We start from the raw sequence: 20,980 nt of genomic DNA, 5'->3' as shown, positions 1-20,980 counted from the left end.
ACAAGGGGAAAAAATGAGAATCAAGACCTATCATGTAAAGGTACAGAATCCCAATGATGAATGTAATTGTATTGTATACCTAGATTGTACCAATCAACTCAATAAAAAGAAAAAAACAGACTAGGTGTGCAGTCACAGAAGAGCAAGTCATGTAGGAGAAACCATGCAATATTTAAGCTTGTTTGTTTAACTTATTTCACTTAACGTATTCTCAATGTGCATCCATTTGCCAATGAATGCCTCAAGTTATCTTTCTTTGTGGCTGAGTAGTACTCCATTGTGTATAAATGCCACATTTTCTTTATCCATTCTTCGGCCCCTGGACTTATGAACTGTTTCCAAGATTTAGCTATTATGAACTATGCCTCTATAAATACGAGTATGTATGTTCTTGACCCTGGACCTTTTCTTCCTCTCCGTCTATTCCTTACTCTTTCTGCTTCCAGGATTCCATGAAGTGAGCAGCTTTTCTTTGCCATACTCTGCCAGCATGATATTCCTGCCTTAAAGCCACCTGACCATGAGCTGAAAATTCTGAAACTGGGAGCCAGAATAAACCTCTTCTCCTTTAGGTTGTAGGTATCAGGGATTTTGTCCCAGCCAGGGGGAAACTGACCAATAAAATATCCTAGCATCAACTTGCCTAACTATGCCACTCACTAGGTATGTGCACAAGTTTTTTTAACTTCATGAGGCCTGTTTCTTCATCTGAAAAACAGGGATAATAATAGTACTTATTTCACAGTGTTGTGAAAATTGAATACATTAATCCATGCAAAAAACTTTCAAAATAAACAGTACCTAGAACAGTGTAAATACTTAGTAAATGTTAGCTCTTATGTTTAGGTGTATAGAGACCTACTAATTTCTTTTAGTCTAACTTCTTTTTAGTAAATGATGTCATTTATGTATATGATTCTTCTATCATTTGGTTGTATTGCTACATCTAATAGCTTTTCTTTTGCCTCTTTCCTCCAAAGAGATAGCTTAGGAGTTTATAGAGTTCCTACTATGAACCTTCATTAGTTTGCTAGAGCTAGCCTAGCAAAATATCATAGACTGGCAGCTTAATTGACAGAAATTTGTTTTCTCCCAGTTCTGGAGGCTAGAAGCCCAAGATCAATGTGGCCGAAGTTTTGGGTTCTGGTGGGGCCTTTTCTTGGTTACTTCCTAGTTGCTGGGACACAGAACCTGACACATACAAGTTAAAAGAGGAAAGGTTTATTTTAGCTCACAGTTTGTAGAAGTTTTGACCCATAGACTGCTTAAAAGTATAGTGGCATGGCAAAGGAATAACAGTCCATGGCAGGGTTGGCAGGAAGCAGAGAGCCGTTCTTCTTTCTGTCCCTTTATTTTCTATCCAGGCTACAAGCCTGTTGCTTGATAACACCCATATCCAGATTAGGGCTTCCCTTTTCAGTAAATCCATTCAGCCATACCCAGAACTATGCCAATGCAGATATCACACATCCTTGATCAATATTCACATACCACTCTGAAAAGCCCCTCCTGTGAGCACACAAGGCTTTCGGGGAACATTTAAATATAAGCCATACCAGGTCTTCTCTCTTGAGTTGCAGATGGCTACTAGTTTGCTGTCTCTCTCCATGGTCATTCTTCTATTTGTACACTCCCCAGGAGACTCTTCTTCTGCCTATTAGGCTCCAAGTAGATTGAATAAGGCGTTCACCCTCCCAGACTCATTTTAACTTAATCACTTCTTTTTAAACCATGTTTACAAATACAATTACATTCTGAGGTACTGAGAGTTGAGATATTAACATAAGAACTGAAGCTGGATATAAATCAGCCCAACTCCGTTCTCTGTTCTGTGGGGGGCACCAAAAAGGCAAGAGATATATTCTTGCCCCAGAAGGCATATGATTCATTTGTGGAAGTAAAACTGTGACACAAAGCAATCACTAAGGTTACAAGCCCATGTGTCTTCAAGTACTAATTTTTACTTGGTGAGATATTCAGAAAAGTAACTGAATTTTTTTTTTTTTTGGTCCATGGGACAGAAATCATTTGTCCACACTGCAACTGGTGCCACAGTTCTTGGTGCCTATAGAGTCCTCCAGTTTTCATGCTTAATGGTGACCTAAAAGCACATAGATGTTTGAATGTGTGGAAAATTGTGTCATAGTGACTTGAGTTAAGGTAGGGTTATTCCATTCTTAGAAAACTAAAAAATGTTATTGAAAATCCAGGACTATTCATAGAATTTTGTACATGTTCTTTGACTATGTTCTTTTCCCACACAATTGAGCCTCTAATGATCTAGATCCCAAAAGTAAAAACAACAAAACACACACACACAAAATTGTCTAGTCCCTAATTTCACAGTGTGCAATAAGTTCCGTCTTCATTCCATTTATATTATGTTTAAGAAAACTGAGCTTATTTTCACTAAAATCAAAACTTTTACTACTCTGTGTTCTACTTTCCATTCCCTTTTATAAAGAACTGAATGCAAAAAAAAAGCATAAAAAAGAAATTGCATAAACTGCTGTACCTAAAGGAGGTAATGGTGTTGAATCAGGTGGTATCCACTACAACCCTTTAAAAAGCCTATTTAGTGACTGCTCAGCACTCCACAGTAGGTGTAGAATGGCAGATTTGAGGGATTTATGGTGAATGTTCAAAGTGCTTACTGTGTGAAAAAGAAGCAGCCCCTTTCCCTATAAGAGTTAAAGATTGCCAGCCAGGGATCTGGTACCTTGGAAACCCTACCTTCCCCTCAAAGGGTGAAATATATTCCTGAATATGGGACTGCAGGACACCACAGCTAGCCATTTTGAGTAAAGACTTACCAAGTCTTTAAATAGTACCTTACCAAGCAGCCGTAACATTTCATTTCCACTATGAATAGATTCACACAGCTTTGGGTGGCTGATATTCCTTAGCAACTCAGTAGCAACCACTTTGAGGTCATGATCTTAATTACAAATGGCTTCAGTTCATGGGGCACCCCAGCACTTTGTGAATAATATTTTAAGCAAGATTTTTGGAATAAAGATTTATGCTGATTTAATTACCTTTTGCCAAAGAAAATGATATCCAAGCCTCACTCCTTTCCCACAGGCACAGTTTTTTCTACAAGTAACTGGTAATGAAATAGCCCTTTTCTTTTTTCTTGCCTGGGCTGCTGTCCATTCTCCGCTTTGCCTGAGCCAACATGGGGGCTCCCTATGTCACCTCGCATACCTCCAATGTACAGAAATAACCTATATCTTACTGGGAGGCTAATTTGGGAACAAAATGAAAATGTGTCTATTGAACAATCCTCATGAGAACTTTGATTAAATGCATTGGAAAAGTATTTGCTGTTTAGCAAATTACTATCAAAATTTAGAAATTATCTGCTTTACTTGTGGCATAAACGCTAACTAGAGTAGTGGTGGTGAACCTATGGCATGAGTGCCACAGCCGGCTGTTTGTTATCATTAAAACCTCTAAAAGGTTTACCATCCCTGGTCTAGAACATAAAGGAAAATATAGTGATAGTTACCACCCTCTATGGTAGTGGGCTTTCAACTGTTGTCAATGCACTCTCATATTGGATCTGATTTTATCCGCACAAGGACCCTAAAGGGCAGTAGAAAAAGAAGTATTATCTCCACTTTATACCTGAGGAAACCTACCCATAGGGAACACACACACACACACACACAATTGGTGCACACCAGAGGGCAAAAATAGTGACATTCAGAATCACAGAGTATGAGAGGAGAGACACAAAAGCTAGAGAACAAAATCAGTGCTTTGTTTAAGGACAGAAGAGATCAGTGTCTATTTCCTTATTTATTCCTTCATTCATAAAAAATTAAAAATGCACCAAGCAATCATGGCTTGTTCACCAACTAAGAGAAAATTATACCGTATGAACATCCAACAGTGGCTAAAGAGGAAAAGCAGAGCACTATCACTTGTGTTTAAATAGATCATGAATGCAATCAAATAAAGCTCCTTGAAGCTGTAGGTTTCTTCTGGCACCGGCATCCTTTTTATTTCCCAAGGGGCTCTTAGGAAGGAAAGAGAGGGAGATGTGAAGAAAAAAGACAGGCTTTGTCATCGAAATGGTAAATACCTTTTCTTTAAGAAAAATACGGCTTCTTAATGTTTGATTTTGCAACTTCAATATCAACACAAGCGGCAGGGAGTCAGTCAGTCTTTGTTTTGGGAAAGGGCACTGCTTTTAAGGCTGAGACGGAATATTAACCATCTCACAGAGATGGCCTTTTTACATGTGTCCTGTTTTCAGGAATACAACGTAGGCAGCCACCATTTTGCTAGAGCCCCTGTACAGCAACAAAATGGTGGTTTAAATGAAAACTTGCAATCAGACACATTTCAGCTATCTGTTATGACTTTTGGCTTCTTCCCAACTTGCATGTTGATGTTGGGTGTCTTGATACCTAAAACCATTATAAGGGGATTTTCCTCCTGGATTTGTTCCTATAATATTTAAAATACTCCAAAGGACACAAGCATGTAATGCTCTTTTTTTACAAAACACATTTCCTTCTCACCTCTTAATTATAATTGCATTTGTAAGAAATACAGAGGAAAGAAACCTCAACAACAATGGAGATTAATTTTAGCATGGACAAAAGATTAAATAAAAAATCTTTCAAGCTATCCTGCAGTGAACCTCAGGTCTAAGTCCCAGGGCAATGATTTTACTTCTTTTCCATGACCCTCCTTCCTTTAGTTATAGGGGCCATGCTGCAAATACAATCCAAAACTAATGCCTTCTAATTTTCTTTAGTGATTAATTTAAGCTGCAGAATCTTGATGGGGTGCTACAGATGCACAGAAATCAATGCTAAAGGTTTTGGCATGCTGTTTTCTGCCAGTTGATGGTGAATTCTGCAGATGTTGATTTTTTCCTTAATGATGACATCATCACTGGAGAAGTAGGTTGCTAAGGGAGAAACATTGCTGTCCACAGGAAGTTGTCTTTCTCTGTAGGAGTCTGAACACATCTTCATCAGTATGGCTTTCAGTTGTTGATCCAATGCTGCGAAGCATTCAGAAGGGATTTTGTTCCAAATGAATTTCGACTTTCTATTAGGCATATAGACTACCACTTAGATGTTACCAGGTCTTTCTGATTTCCCACTTGTACTTAGCTCTGGTGTTCTTAATCTAGACGTATCTGTGAATGATGGAATATTTTAAATGGCAACCTCAATTTGCAGTCAGTTGTTCCTTTTCCTTATTCCCTCTAACGCCCTCGGTTCCTTCTACTCTTCCCCTGTGTGCTCCTCCCTCTGTTTCCTTCCCTTCCCCTCCATTCCCTTTTTTCCTTCCTTCCTATACATTATACACTTCAACTGCTAGCCACAGTGCAGAAAAGGAATGCAGTTGCACTACACCTCTGTTTATTTCTCTCTTGCTGTCTTTTTTGACTCTTCAAAATGCCAGTTACATTTTCACAGAGTTGTAATCACTTGACACATGATGTTTTGAGTTCTGCTTTTTGCATTTAACATTACTTCATGCCGATATTTCCACACATGGAAACAAACCACCTGCTTGATGCGCTAATGGCTGCACAGTGAACCACAGAGTTGATAGGATGTTCCTGGCTTAGCCAGTCTCCTTACTGTTGGGCATTTGAGCTGCCTCCAATTGTAGACTGCTTTGCTCTAAATATCCCTATAAGGCTATATTTCGTCTTTTGGATTTTTCCTTGGGATATAATCCCACACATGAAATCACCATGTCAAAGGAAATGCATAGTTGCAGAGCTTTCAAATAGACCTCCCTACCATTCTGCAGCTCCAGCCTAAATCTTTTGTCCATAAGGATACCCAACAATTCCAGTTGAGTTGAACAGTTTTTTATGGCTTTAGAGAATTTTTTCACTGTGATTTTTTTTGAAATTTCTCATCCAGAATTAAAATACTAATTAGTGAGTACTAGGGAGAGGACCAGATCTTTTGAGAAAAAGCACATTAAATACTCATTTGAAAAATGAAGGATTTCATTTGCACCCTGTGGCTAGCCAGTGCGAGCCAGCCAATAGCCTATGCTCATCACACACGAGATGGAGCTCAGTCAGAGCCTCCTGTGGACTTGCCTGGAACTGTCTGATAGCATTTTTCCTTTTTGATGAGAAATAAACTTTTATTCTGCTAAGACCGATTTTTGTACACTCATTTTTTCATTCTACCAACATTTGTTGACCAGCCCCCACTTGCTGAGTGGCGTGCTCTGTGCTATGCCAAGCCCTTACATAGTAGCTCCAGGTTACATGTGGCTGGTTAAAGGCTGCTGGGGCCAACAGTGGCTATGCTGCACCTTTGGGCTCAGCTGGCCAAGTGTTGGCAAGCATAGACTTTACCCTGAACAGTGCACCATTTATATCAAATTTTAAAATTGCAGACTCAATTATTTACACATTGAGTTCCATACCTTTTCAAGGGCTCAAGCTGTCAGCATAATATATCTCATTACAACCAACACTGGGCATGGAAAAGATTGCTTTTCAAGGTTGTGAGTGCAAAACATCAATTAGTTATAGGAGAGAACAGTCAGCTGGCATGTGTTCGAGATTTTGCACCTTTGGGAGGGAGGGGAAATGCATTTACTTAGTCTTTTGTAGTTGAATCAAATGAAAAATGAGACAACTAAACCACTCAATTTGGGCTAGTTGATGCTTTAATCAGCCATCTAGTTCCATGCCTCTCAATTAAGTGCAGCACACAGTGAACAGAGAACGGGGACAGCCAGGGAGGTGGCCTTTTCAATATGCCTTCAATATTCACTCAGAACATAACCCCACTTGAGCAGGAGGCTACAGAAATCAATAGCAGCTTTCTCGGGCTTCAATCCTCTGAGCTACAGATGCCCTGGAAAAATTACCTTTCCTCGTGTTACTTTTGATTTCTTTCCTCGAATAAGAGAAAGGCGAGATTCAACAAACACTGATGGAGTCCCCAGCAAGTGTGGGGACTTGTGGGTTTGCCCTGCATGAAACATTTGGCAAGGAGCCCTAAGCCAATGCTCCTTTATAGGAATGATTGGATGTAATGATTTGGATTTCTGAGAAAATCTGGGAAATGCAAATATGAGTTGGGTAAAACATGATGACAAGGACTTGTCATTGATTTTATTAGTTCTGAATAGGACATCTTGGTTATCTAAGCAAATGTTTATAGCCTTTGAAAAGGTGTCTGAGGGTCGCAATGCTGAAATGTGAGGACTGTAGCATAATGCAACCAGGAGCGGGTGGGAGGTGAGGAGATGAATCAAGTGTGGGAAATGCAGAACTGCTGTTCAAGCTGGATGATGAATCAATGGGGCTTCAACATACTATTTCCTGTACTTCTGCATGTTTGGAAAATGTTCCTATTAAAGAAGTGCTTTGAGAAAAGTGATTTAATTAGCGCACAGGTATATTTCTCTTATTTGGCAGACAGGATTTCAGAGGCAGCGTGTTTGGGGTGGCTAGATTACAAAAATTAAGAGCAGCATGTTGTAAGAAACCATTCCCACAACTGAGCTCTGTAGCCAGCCCACTTAAGAAGTGCAGCCTTACTAGAAGAGGACAGGTGCAAAAAAATATGAATCAAAATTTGACTTTTTAATTAATTAATTAATTTTTTCGGTACCTGGGATCGAACTCAGGACCTTGCGCTTGCGAGGCAGGCACAGTGCCACTAAGCTAAACCCCTGGTCCTATGACTTTTTAATATTGGTGGGAATGGGGTGCGGTAGGAAATACCGTGTTTTGCTCAACAAAGGATAACACTGAGACCAGCTACAGGCAGATACAGCTATGTTGTCTCCTTACGTTGTATACAATGGCAGTGCTATAGCAACTGTGAAATCACAAGGTAATTAATCTGAAAGGTACTTTTGTTTAGCAAGTGTATTTATAAATGCAACATGGTAGGTTTTCAGTTTAGCAAGCAACTGCTATAAAAGTGAAATGAATTGAAATCCTTCCAAGTTACACAGAGTGTATTCATTGGAATCTTATAAAACTTGTTTCTCCTTGGATTTAGAAGAGTGTTTTGTTTTGTTGTTTTTGGTCTCTTTACCCCCTTCTGTAAACAATAGCACAGCTTCGTTTATTCAGCTGGTACTCTCTGGAGTATACAGATGGATTGTTCTGTGAGTTGCTGGCACCTGAGTAACTAACTTTGTGTCCTGAAGGACTATTTTTCTCTGAGATGATCCCCTCTACACCTCCCACCCAACTCAACTTCCCCTCATCTAAGAAGGTCTTCACATGAGAGAGAATGCCCAGCTGCTGGGTTGTAGAGCTCAGTGCTGGAGTGCTTGCGTAGCACTCCCAAGTCTCTGGGTTCCTTCCATAGTACCACAAAGATGGCGGGGGGTGGAGAGAAAGGGAGAGAGAGACAGAGAGAGAGAGAAATCACATGAATGGCAAGGATGTATCTTGATTAATGGGCATCTATAAGGTTAGCTTGTTTATCTAATAAGAAAAAGTCATCATACTAGGACTTGGGATTGGGTTGTTTGTCCGGGCTTCTGAACCTAGACTGTGCTGATCTGGCAGGATATTCACATGAAGTCTTTCCTAAGACTGGGCTAAAGGGGAGGGGCAGGTCTCTTAGACCCACCTATCCTTGTTATTTTGTTTTGTTTTTGTTTTTTTTTTTGGTACTGGGGATCGAACTCCGGACCTTGCACTTGTGAAACAAGTGGCAGAACCACTGAGCTAAATCCCTGGCCTCGGATCCTTGTTATTGAGTCATTTGTAAAACCACAAACTAAGAAGCTCTTGAGTTTACCACCAAATTCAGGAACTTGAAACATGTTCCTTAGATGCTTTGAGGAAACCATGTGTCAATATTTAAATTTGAATGTGGTCTTTGGGCTTTGAGAAATCCTTGTTACCCTGCCAAATGAAAAAAAAAAAAAATGATGCCTCTGGCATTGACTTCAGTGAGCGGAGACATGGCTCAGAAACTGCCTTTGGAAAGCAGCCCAACTGCTGGGACCAGCCACTTCAGGCACAGATGGTCATGCCTTCCCAGAATAGATGTCTTCTAGAAATATTGGCTCAGATGTCTGGTTTTGTAAATTAAACTGTATTTTCCTCATCAACCTCTGTTACAGTTTTTTTCATGAGGATTTTCTGGCTCCTGAGAAGTCCTAGAAGTCACCTTTCAGAATGTGACAAAATTTTCTGTTTTACCAGAGTGAAAAAATGTAGCAGGGCTTCCCCAAAATCACTTATTTTAGATAAGTGATAGTTTTCTAGTGAACCAGAAGAAATAATGCACCAATTACACCCAAAGAAGGAGATGTGTCCTATGTGTTGCCTCAGTCATTAAATATATTCCATTGCTTACCTCTCCCTGGATAAGTATTTTCTTGGAAAATTCAAGGCATTTAGCTATCTCGTCTGTAAAGAGCTTTATCCTACAAGTAATCTCTTAACTGTTTATTTGTTTAATCGTCCAGTTCAAGGCTGCCAGTAGTTGCAATGTTTGTTCAATGCCCTTTAAATTTAGTCTAGAGAAGAGATTGTTTTTCTGCAGACTTAAAGCCTCAGGTTCTGGCTGAAGGAAAATTCCCATTACTTGTTACCTCTGTAGATATATCCACTTGTATTTAAGTGGGGTCCATTCAGAAGCTATCCATTACCATTCTGATAATTCAAGTTTTCTTGATTCTTAAAAGTTTTATTTAAAATTTATTTTTAATTGACACGTAATTACTGTATACAGTAAACATTTAAATTGTGGTATTTTAATATACATATACAGTATGTAATAATCAAATTAGGGTAATTAGCACAGCACCATTTCAAGCATTTGTCATTTCATTGTGTCGAGAACATTAAAAACTTTGTTTCTAGCTACTCTGAAATTTACATAAATTCTTAACTTTAGTCACTGAACCATGGCATAGGACACTAGGGCTTATTCTTCCTTTCTAACTGTAATTTTGTAATCTCTCCTTTTCTCCCCTCCCTCTTTACCTTCGCAGATTTTAGAAATCACTATTCTACTTTTAACTTCAATGAAATCAATTTTCTTAGCTTCCACATGTGAATGAGATCATGCAGTGTTTGTTTTTTCTGTGCCTAGTTTATTTCACATGACATAATGACCTCAGTTCCACCTATATTGCCACAAATGACAGAGCTTCATCCTTTTTTTATGAGCGAAGAATATTCCATTGTGTTTCTATGCCAAAATTTCCTTGAGTTTGATTAATACTACTTTTTTTTTTTTTTTTTTTTTTTTTTTTTTTTAGGGGATCGAACGAGCCCTTGAGCTTGCAAGGTAGGCACCAGAACCAATGTGCTAAATCCCCAGCCTGATTAATACTTCTTCTCATCCTGCTCTAATTTGTGGAACGTTGTCTTAGTAGTTGTCATGTCATGTAGTTATTTCTGAATAATGATGCCTTTAGGCATTTTTCTTAGGATAGTGAACAAATGAGGTTTAAGTTGTGTTTCATGAGAAGCACCAAATGAAATTCTTCAGGGTTAGTTTTCCAACCTGGAAGCTATAAAAATGTGTTATGTCTCTGTTTGGAGTTTACACTTGCTTCTTTCAAGCTCTGCTCCAAGCTATATTTTCTTGGAACTTTCCAACCTAGCTAAAAATAGCTTTAATTGGATGCTTTTTTAAAAAGTAGAACTATACTTAAACTAAAAAAATAACAAAATAAATAAAATAGGACCACTGCAAAATTGTCCATTTCTCCAAAATATGTGCTGTCCTGATGGTCATATGGAATCTAACTGTCTAAATCCAATTTTCATTTTTTAAATGAAAGTGTGAAGTTGGAAAAGATACCTAAATCAATGAAAAATAGAAATCTCAGTCTGAAAAATTCTTAAAGAAAATTCTAATGGTGCAAATAGAATTCTTTCATAGGAGGCTTCTCTTTATTCCCTAATGGTAACATTTTTCAAGACACAATGTTTGAAAACCTAACATAAGTTTTATCTGTGCCTATATAATATGAAGCATCTGAATTAAAATGGAAAAACATGTATTTCCTAGCCTCACAACAACCAATATTTGCAAATGTCCATAGCATTAATTGCTCCAGTTAATTGAAGGAATGCAGAAATAGCCAAGGTGACATGCACCAATATTCCAAATAGTCAATAATAACTCAGATTTAATTTCCTCCCAAATTAACATGATACTCATTAATTTGATGGTGTGTCTATTGCTGCTTCCAGAGAAAACACATACACAAAAGACTGGCTACATTTTAAATAAAATCTTGTAGTGTATTAGAATTAATCATGTCTTATGTTAGTAAATTCACTGTTTTTCTTTCATTTTAAAAATTTTACTCTACTTATACCATGGTTTTTCCCTGTGATTCAGCAGGCACATTGTTAATAAATGCTTTGCAAATATGATTATGCAAAGAACAAATGAATACTGATTAAACTGAATAATACATTATTATCTAGGATTAGTATATTAAATTAACTCTCAGTGAACAAACAGCATGAATTCAACTAGTTAATATTTTGAAGCTGTAGCTATTTTATTTTGCACTGCTATGAGCATTCAGAGTTAAGTTTGAAACATCATTTGCTCTGATTTTCTCTTCTTTTTGATTATGATTTTTAGTGTGTATGAGCAAATAGTTTCCTTAAAGAAAAAAATAAACCTCATTACTCAAACACAACCATTGTCAGTATTTGTGCTTTCTACTTTCATTATTTATTACTTTGAATTTCAGTCTTTTTAAATGCTTACTCCTGCTCTGCATTAAGATACACATTTAAGGCTAGAGCATTGACTTTTCTTTACCTTTGATATTTACTTTGGTTGTAGATAATGCAGCACTGAACAAAAGCAATCATATCAGAAGATCAATTATTTCACAAGGCCAAGCGTTGTTTTGTTTTGTTTTGTTTTTTTGACAGCCTTATTTGAAACTATTCCAGAGATTATGAAGAAGCCTTGAGAAGTGTTCAGAGCGATGTGAAGTAAGATAACAAATGGTTGGCATGAGGAGGGAGTTTAACTTGCCAGATGGTTTGGTTACAGGTAATAGTAAATATGTGCTAACTGCTAACTGCTAACAGGATGTGCCAAGTACTTGGCATGTGGCTTCCCATTGCACCCTCAAGCAATCCTGAGAAGTGAGTAATATTGGCATCCTGGTTTCCCAGTGGGGAAATGGAGTTTCAGAGAATTTAAGAGAGTTACCCAAGATCACACAGATATGTGGCATCATCAGGTTTTGAACTCTGGCAGTCTGACTCTTGAACCTTCATTAAAACCTAGGTCAGGTAGAAGGACGTGATTCCAAAAAATATTTCTAATGCTCTGAGCATGTTTTAGCCAGGACTTTCAGATTTTAGACACAAATAAACCCTATAACACAGGGGCTTATGGAAGGGACTTTGAAAGCATTGTCATCTCCAAAATCCATACCTATTGCTACTCCATCAGTTAATTATAAACCGGAATCAAATGCTACATCCCTTCTATATCCCCAGTCTTGAGAGAAATCTTTTCCATCAACTTTAGAAGATCTAAATTCTTCATCCCCGCATGGTGTCCTCACAAGCATCCTACTTTTCTGCCTCCTTCTAGCTAGTGTGTGCTTCCAGAGCGATATGGAGTGTCGGTATAGAGCAGGCTTGGCTGCCTCAGAAGAAAGATGTTGTCTGAACAGGTGCCTTTTCTTCTTGCTGCGAAGTGGGGACACATTCGCTTCTCTGTTATATAACCTGGGTGGCCCTGTGCAAGGATAGGATGAATCTTTTTCTCCTGGGCCAGGAAGGTAAGGCATCTTCTACTGGTATCAACAATCATGGTTTCAATATGGGCTGAAGGAGAAAAGTGAGAAGAAGAAAGCGGATGATTTGTCCCTCCTGCCCACCAACCAGAGGACAACATCATAGACATTTCCCCCGCCTTAGCTGCAGCAGAAACATGACTTCCTGGTTCCCTCTCTTGACTCCTTCCAGCTGATTCTTATTGTACCCAGTAGCCAAAGAGCTCTTTCTCAAATACAGATCTGATCGTTTCACTATCCTGCTTCAAACCAATCAGTGTGCTCTCAGTGCACTTTTACCCTGACCTACGCATACCTCCCCACTTTCTCATCCTTTGTACTCCACCCTTCCACCCCAGGTCTTTACACACTATTGTTTCCCTTGCCAGACATGCTCTTTATTTGCCTTCTTCCCCACCATAACTGGCCCATTAATACTTCTCTTTCCATTCTCAATGTAAAGATCACTGCTTTGGGCATGTATCCACCACTACTTCCCACTGGATTGGAGGATACTGGTAATATTCAAAGTTACTAGTTGTACCTTCCTATTGCACTCTCTTTCTTCTCCAAGTCATTTACCCTACTTTATTGTCATTGCAGTCAACCCTTGGTACACATAGGGATTGGTCCTAGGATCCTGTGGCCACCGATATCTAGGAATGCTCATTGGATCTGCAATGTCTCCAAAAGCCAGCCTGTGGCCCTATTGGAAGGTGCTGGAAGCTTTAGGAAATAGGGTCTTGTGAAAGGAAGTTAGATCACTAGGGATGCATCCTTGGAGGAGGTACTGGCATCCTGGTCCCTGTTTCTTTTTCTCTGTTCTCCTCTGCCGCGGGTATTCTGCCATGATACTCCACCTCACTATAGTCCCCAAAGCAACTTGGACAAGTAACTGTGGACTGAAACTTCTGAAACTGCCATACAAACTAAATCTTTTCTCCTTAATTAGTTACTCATCTCAGGTATTTAGTGACAGTGATGGAAACCTGGCTGACACAATGCTGTAACATGAAATGATGTAGTGTCTGCATGTAACCTAGCCTCCAGTATACTTTAAATGATGGCTAGGGCTGGAGATGGAGCTCAGTGGTGCTGCCACCTGCCTGGCAAGTGTAAGGTCCTGAGTTCGATTCCTAGTACAAGAAAACAAAAACAAACACAAACACACACACACAAACAAACAAAATGCTAGATGACTTATAACACTTAATACAATATAAAAGACATGTAAATTGTTATAATATAGTGTATAGGGAATAGTGACAAGAAAAACATGAATGGTACACACACAATTGGCCCCAAACATTTTCCTTTTTTATTAGAACATATTAGTTATACAGACTAGTGGCTTTCATCTTGGTCTGTTCCTACAATCATACAATGTACTTTGATCATTTCTCCCCCATTACTCCCTTTCTTCTTTTAAAACCCTTCCATATCCATTTCCTCTTCTCTAACAGTACCACTTCTACCCTCATATCACCAGTCTTTCTCATTTTCCTCCTAAATTCATCAGATGAGAGAAAATGATATTTGACTTTCTGAACCTTGTTTATTTATTTTATTTAATATGATGGTCTCCGGTTTCATCCATTTTCCTGCAAATGTCATGATTTTGTAATCTTCATTATGGCTGTCTCTCTCTCTCTCTCTCTCTCTCTCTCTCTCTCTCTCTGTGTGTGTGTGTGTGTGTGTGTGTGTGTGTGTATGAATGGATTTTCTTTATCTATTCATCCAGTGATGGGCACCTAGCTAGTTCCATATCTTGCATATTGTGAATTGTGCCACCATAAACATGAGTATGCGAGTGTCCTTATAGTGTGCTGACTATAAATTATTTGGGTATATCCAAGGAGTGGTCCAACTGTATCAAATGATAGCTCTACTTTTAGGCTTTCGAGGAACCTCTGTACTTATTTCCATAGTGACTGTACTGATTTACATCCCTATCAGAAGTGTAGAAAGGTTTCTTTTTCCCCTGCATCCTCAGCTACATTTTTTTTTTTGTATTCTTGATGACAGCTACTCTGATTGGGGTGAGTTGGAATCTCAATTAATTTTGATTTGCATTTCCCTGATGGCTAAAGATGTTGATGTTTAACAGACATCGAACATGTTTTCATATACAATTCATTGCTATTCTTTCTTCTTCTTTTCAAAAGTGTCTGTTCCATTCATTTGTCCATTTAGGGACTGCTTTCTGAATATTTTTGATCCACAGTTAGTTAATCTCCAGATGCAGAACCTCAGGATAACAAAGGGCCTTTGTCATGTATATTCTGTTGCTATGTAGTAGCACGGTCTATAAATGTCAGGTGGATCCTGTTGGTTGATGATGTTTTGTTCTTCTATATCTTTTCTGATTTTATTTGCAGTTGCTCTGTCAGCTACTGAGTGTGGGCATCGAAGTCCCTTCTTGCTTAATGAAGTTGTTCGATAGCTGTATTCCCTGCTAGACCATAAGCTCAAGGAGGGCATGGACCAGGTACATATTCTTCCCTGCTGATTCTCAGAGCCTGACTCAGGAAGGCACAAAGATTCAGAAAAAACTATGATTCTGACAGAATATTAACATCTCTAGTATGTCTAAAAGAACTCAAAAAAGATCAGCACCAAAACAGTGATCTAATGAATAAATGGGCAAATGAACTGAAGAGACACTTCTCAAAAGACATACAAATTGCCAACAGTTATATGAAAACATGCTCAATATGTTTAACAATCAGGAAAATGCAAATTAAAACTATACTGAAATTCTATTTTGCCCCAAGGAGAATGGCCATTTGAAGGAAAAAAAAATAACAAATATTGGTGAGGATGTAGAGGAGGGAAGGAGCAGAAACCCTTCTACACTGGTAGTGAGAGTGGACATTAGTACAACCACCATGCAAATCAGGGCGGTGGATCCTCAGAAGACTAAAAATAGAACTAAAAATAGAGTAAAAATACAATCAAGTAGCTGTCCTACTCCTGGATATATACCCAAAGGAATCGGCATCAGCATACTATGGGCATCATCTAGTGGGGAAAAAGACAACATGAAAGTAGAATGGGGGCTGTAAGGAGAGGGAAAAGGGACTAAGTGAGAGGGAATGGGGGTATGAGAAGGTAATTGGCTTGATGAAAGTATGTTACATGTATGTATGAAAATTTTACAATGAATCCCATTTTTACAATTAACATCCAATAATAATTATAGCAATATAAAGATATGCATGACTTCCCAGGGCATAGAGTATTTTACTCCTGATATTTTGTTCAACCTTCCCAGTAACTCTTCAAGGTAGGCTTGCTCTCACTTTACTGAAGGAGAAGCTGAGGTTCAGAGACGTGGCATGACACTCCCAAGGTCACACAGATTGAAATAAAGACAGCCAGAATCTCCCAGGCCCGAGTAATGCAAAAGTGGATTTGTCAGGTGCTTCAGTGTCGGGTCTTGCAGCAAAATCCAGGTCAGAGTGACAGTCAAGAGTCCCACCTCCCTCTCCAGACAACTCCTTCTGCACATACATGCATTGGGGCAGCAGAGTGCTTGGGCTATTGGTTCAGTCTCTGGGAAGAATGGCCCAACATCGCCGTCCACAGCTAGCTTGTGGACCCAAAGCAGTACAGCTAGGATCCAGTCCAGACTGCTGTGTGTGAGGATTAAATGAAAATTACTTTAATGATGTTAGATATGTTTTGAATGCCCCAGAATAAATCAGTATTTAGAGTAAATTGTGCCAAGCCATGCATTTTGTGGTTTGATTTTTTTGACTGGTTACCTGTGGTCACCAGCCGGAGGCCTGACTAGGAGCACCCCCTAAAAAGCTGTATGGACCTGTGCAAACTGTATAAGCCAAGTTAAGAAAGCTTAGCAAGAAGGGTGTGATGTAGCAAGTGTGCATGTTAGAACTCCTTCAAGCAGGAATAGGAGCTGCTTGCTTTCACCACTTGCATAAAAGAGAATGTGCTGAAGACTTGAAATAACTAGCACCCTGTTTGCATTCCATCAGAGACAGCTAGCTGCCTGGGAGAAATAGGGTCTAGATTAGCACTGTGGAGTCAAGACCTGGAGCTCTCTGCCCTTAGCCTGCTTTGTGGTTGTGGCTCAGCCTCCATTGCTGGCTGGACCCTTTTCCCCTAGAGCATACCTTGCCTGAGTCCTGCGGATCTCAGGGCAGACTAGCTTTCTTGCTCTCTTAGTCTCCTTGGCTTGGAGAAGGTGCCTCTTCCCTTTTGTCTGACTCATTCCCCCTCACAGCACCAAGGCCACTTCTTTCAGTAAGACTTCAGAGCTCTCGTTGCCCCCCCATCCATCATCCAGACTACATGGGGTTTGTGCTCTGTGCTTCTTGCAGGCTGTGCCTCTCCCAACAGGAGCCACTGTTCTAACTTTGACCACTTAATATCCTGGCCTGGACAGTGACTTCTTTGAAGGCTCCTGTCCTTTCGCACCCCTACCCCCCATTTCTGGTGCCCAGCATAGTCCTTACTGTCAGTAATCACCCTCTGAATGAAGGAATGAATGAATGAGTATTGGAATGCATAATCATCATGGAGCATTTGGAAAGCAGGAAGCACAAACCACACTTTTCTAAGACAGTTTACTTGTCTGGCTCCTCCAATGAAAGACTAAATTTTGTCATCAAGATTCTCATCCACCTTGTTTTATACCCCTTGGTGCTTAATTAAATAGTTGATGAAGGAATGAGTGAATGGGAGGAGAAAGATGTCCCCAGGCACCCATGGTCTTGCAGGATGACACTTGGTGGTCACCTGCCACTTGTTGGATTTTGGAGTCAGACTTTGATCACTAATTGCAAACTGTAAAAACTGAAAGAAGCCTTTCCAGGGGCTCAAGTGTGGGCAGCCTAGTCTTCAAGACCAGCACTAGTCCTCTCAGGGGACTACTCAGAAGAAGCCATGCACTGTTTGACCTTAACTGCTACCTGAGCATTCTCTGGAAACTGAACTGGAAGATTGAAAGTCTTTTATTATCTTAGAGTTCTCTAATCATAGTGTTTTTATACCATAACTAGGTTCAACTCCAGCCCCCATGAGTGAGTCAACAAAACCACATATCCCAAGGACAGATATTAGGGGAGTCCAGCAGCTTGTACTAGAGAACAAATAACAACAAAGAGAAAATGCAAAGTGATAACTGAGGTCCCAGGAACTTTTGTGTTTGCAGAAGGGTAAGTTAGGAAAAGATCACAGAGTTTAGTGCCACTGGTTTAGGAATCACACACTCAGAGCTGCTCACTCTGTCACTTATGGGTTGTGTGTCTTTGGGCATGTACATACATTTCTCAATGCCCTCATTTCTTTACATATAAATTGTAGATGATGATAACATGTAATTCATAGGATCAGGCTATCGGTGAACTCAAACAATGTGTGCAAACAACTTAGCACACAATGTAAGTGCTCAATAGATATAGGTATTAGGACCCTCCAATGGAAACCCTTATGGTGCTCAATTATTTACTGAATGAATGAATGAGATAAAATTTGTACAGTGAGATACAATTGTGTGACAGGCTCTCTGGCTTGGAGAGATTGATCACATCTCTGAAAATAGGCTAAATTTTACAAGTGTTGTCTATACATTTTTCTGAAAGCAGAAATAGCAGATTATGTAGGAGATTTGAGAATAACAGGGGAGAGAAACTTATAAAATCTTACAAAAACACAGAATCCGTAGGTCAGTACTTATATAAATAAGTAAATGAGTAGAAGGAAAAAAGCTTTTCCTTACATAAAAACCCAACTAATAAATGTTTAAGGGATGATTGAATTAGAGAATCACCATTTGACAACCACCGTAGTAATAATTAAATCAGCCAAGAAACATCAATGGATGCTAGAATTACTGGGTGAAAGTTTGATGAGAAATGGAAAATTGACATAGTCTCAGGGTACGTCCACACAGAATACTTATTAATTACAAAGGGAATAACTTTACAGTGGAGTAGCCTGGCAGATACTGCCACCTTAATGAAGTGATCAAAGAGAACATCATTAATAATAGGACAAATTGAAATCAAGTGCCACATTATAGGAGGCAGTGAGAACACAGAGCGTCACTTCTGTGCTATTCCGGCGAAAAATGCATGACTTGAACCTCATCATGAGGAAGCTTCGGACAAACCTAAATTAAGGAACATCGTACAAACAAAATAGCCCATGCTCTTTAAAAGTAGCAAGGTCATTGTAAAACAAGGAAAGATGGAGGAATTGTTTCAGACTGAAAAGACAGGAAGATTTAAATACCCATTATTCTGGATTGGATCTTTTTGCCTAAAGGAGATTATTGGAGCATTTAGAGAAATTTAAATGATGTTTGGGGAATTAGATGGCAGTGGTGGATTAAAATACTGATTTTACTTTTTAAAAAATTTTTATTTTATAGTAATGGGGATTGAACTCAGTGTCTTCACACTGAGCTACATCCCCAATCCTTTTTTTATTTTTCAGACAGGGGTTTCCCTAAATTACTAAATTGCCCAGGGTGAGTTCAAATTTGCCACCCTTCTTCCTCAGCCATCCGGGGTGCTGGGATTACAGGAATGCACCACCATACCTGGCTAACATACTGGTTTTAAATATATCCCGTTTATGTAGCAGAACGCCTTGTTTTGCAGGAAACACATGCTAAAGCATCAAGGGCATCAGGTCGGTAACTTATCAAATGATGGGGGAGGATATATTGGTACTAGTCTTGCAACATTACCTTGAGTTTGAAATTTTTTGAAGTATACCACTTTGCCTTTCGAATGGTCTTGTTAGAATGTAGTTTATATTTGCAATGATTATGTTGGATGTGGAATTACAGATATTGGGTCTACACATTGGAAGAAGAGCATATTCCTGGGATGAGGAAAAGTGTGCCCCAAAATACACTGGTCCCCATGCCTACTGCCAGGAAGATCTCGTCCATTTCAGGAGTTAGGAGAGACCTGGGGCAGAAGCAGGAGTTGAGGCCTTGCTCTCCCAGTGTATAACAGAAGAAGAAAAGGTGATACTTGAAAGGGGAATCACTCTCCTCTTTGTTTTCCTCCTTTCTGTGGTGCTGAGGATAGAACTCAAGGCCTCATGCATGCTGGGCAAGTGCTCTACCACTCCAGTCTAACCCAAACCCCTACTCTATTCCTTTATACATGAGGAAATTCACCCAGGAGCTTGAAGACAGTCCTCGTCCTCACAGGCAGAGCTGAATTAGAATCCGAAGACCAAGACCATACTGCTTGCACAAAAGCTTCTTAAAGTATGTATGATGTCTATATTTGTGTATGTGTTTGTTTTATTTGTTCTAAAATCATTCTGTTTTGTTACATTTATCAATGGCAAAGGTGGTAATGAACGGAATAAGCCAAAGATAAAGAGGGGTGGGATTTTGCCTACTCTTACTCCTTGTCATGTCCCCAGGGCTGAGAGCCAGCACATGGTAAGCATTCTTTGAAGGCCTGTTGAATGAAGCTATTCTAAACTTGTAGAGAAAAAAGCCAGGACTCAGGCGAATTATTTGCTCTTTCTCTCCAAAACAGCCTCAGTCTCCCCTCTGTCCCAGGAGACATAGTTTTAACCTGAGCAAGTCTGGCCATGTGAGGTCACCTCAGGGAGAACTGCAGAAGACCCCACAAAGTCCCAGCTCTCTGGAGGCTGAAGTAAGATGATCCCTGTGAGTTTGAGGCCAGCCTGGGATACATAGTGAGTTCAAGACTAGCCTGAACTACACTGCAAGACCCTGTCTCAAAAAGGAAAAAGGGAAAAAATACCCTGCAAAGACGTCTCAAATGCCCCAAGGTCTACATCACATTTGGTTCTCAAGATCTCCTTTTTATATTTACTGTAGCTATTTAAATGAAGTTGGCATGCTCGCTTCAGCAGCACATATACTAAAATTGGAACAATACAGAGAAGATTAGCATGGCCCCTGAGCAAGAATGACATGCAAATTCGTGAAGCATTCCATAGTTTTAAAAAACAGCATGTACTGGCAAAGAAAAAGACCGAAGGATCAGTGGAACAGATTAGAAGATGCAGAAAGAATTCCTGATATACTCACCTGCCTCATCTTTGACAAAGGGGCCAACCATCCTCAGTGGAGGAAAGATTGCCTCTTTAATAAACGGTGTTGGAAAAACTGGATTTCAACCTGCCAAAGATTAAAACTAGACCCTTATCCTTCACCATGCACTGAACTAAAATCCAAGTGGATTAAAGATCTAAATATTAAAACAGG

At 39.5% G+C, this 20,980-nt stretch overlaps 1 protein-coding gene and 1 non-coding gene across 2 annotated transcripts in view; one reads left to right on the top strand and one right to left on the bottom strand.

Annotated features, from left to right (window-relative positions):
- The window catches only part of LOC104873715 (nuclear receptor coactivator 3-like), a 68,918-nt gene that overhangs the window by 23,773 nt on the left and 24,165 nt on the right, over positions 1 to 20,980 (bottom strand).
- Positions 20,610 to 20,716, top strand: LOC117284817. The gene has a single exon (XR_004515895.1). It is a non-coding gene; the product is annotated as a U6 spliceosomal RNA (small nuclear RNA).

This window comes from Fukomys damarensis, unplaced genomic scaffold, assembly GCF_012274545.1.
Source record: "Fukomys damarensis isolate Sample0158 unplaced genomic scaffold, DMR_v1.0_HiC HiC_scaffold_39, whole genome shotgun sequence".
Classification (NCBI taxonomy): domain Eukaryota; kingdom Metazoa; phylum Chordata; class Mammalia; order Rodentia; family Bathyergidae; genus Fukomys; species Fukomys damarensis.
Note: the sequence above shows the minus strand (reverse complement) of the source record. Positions and strands in the feature narration are given on the sequence as shown.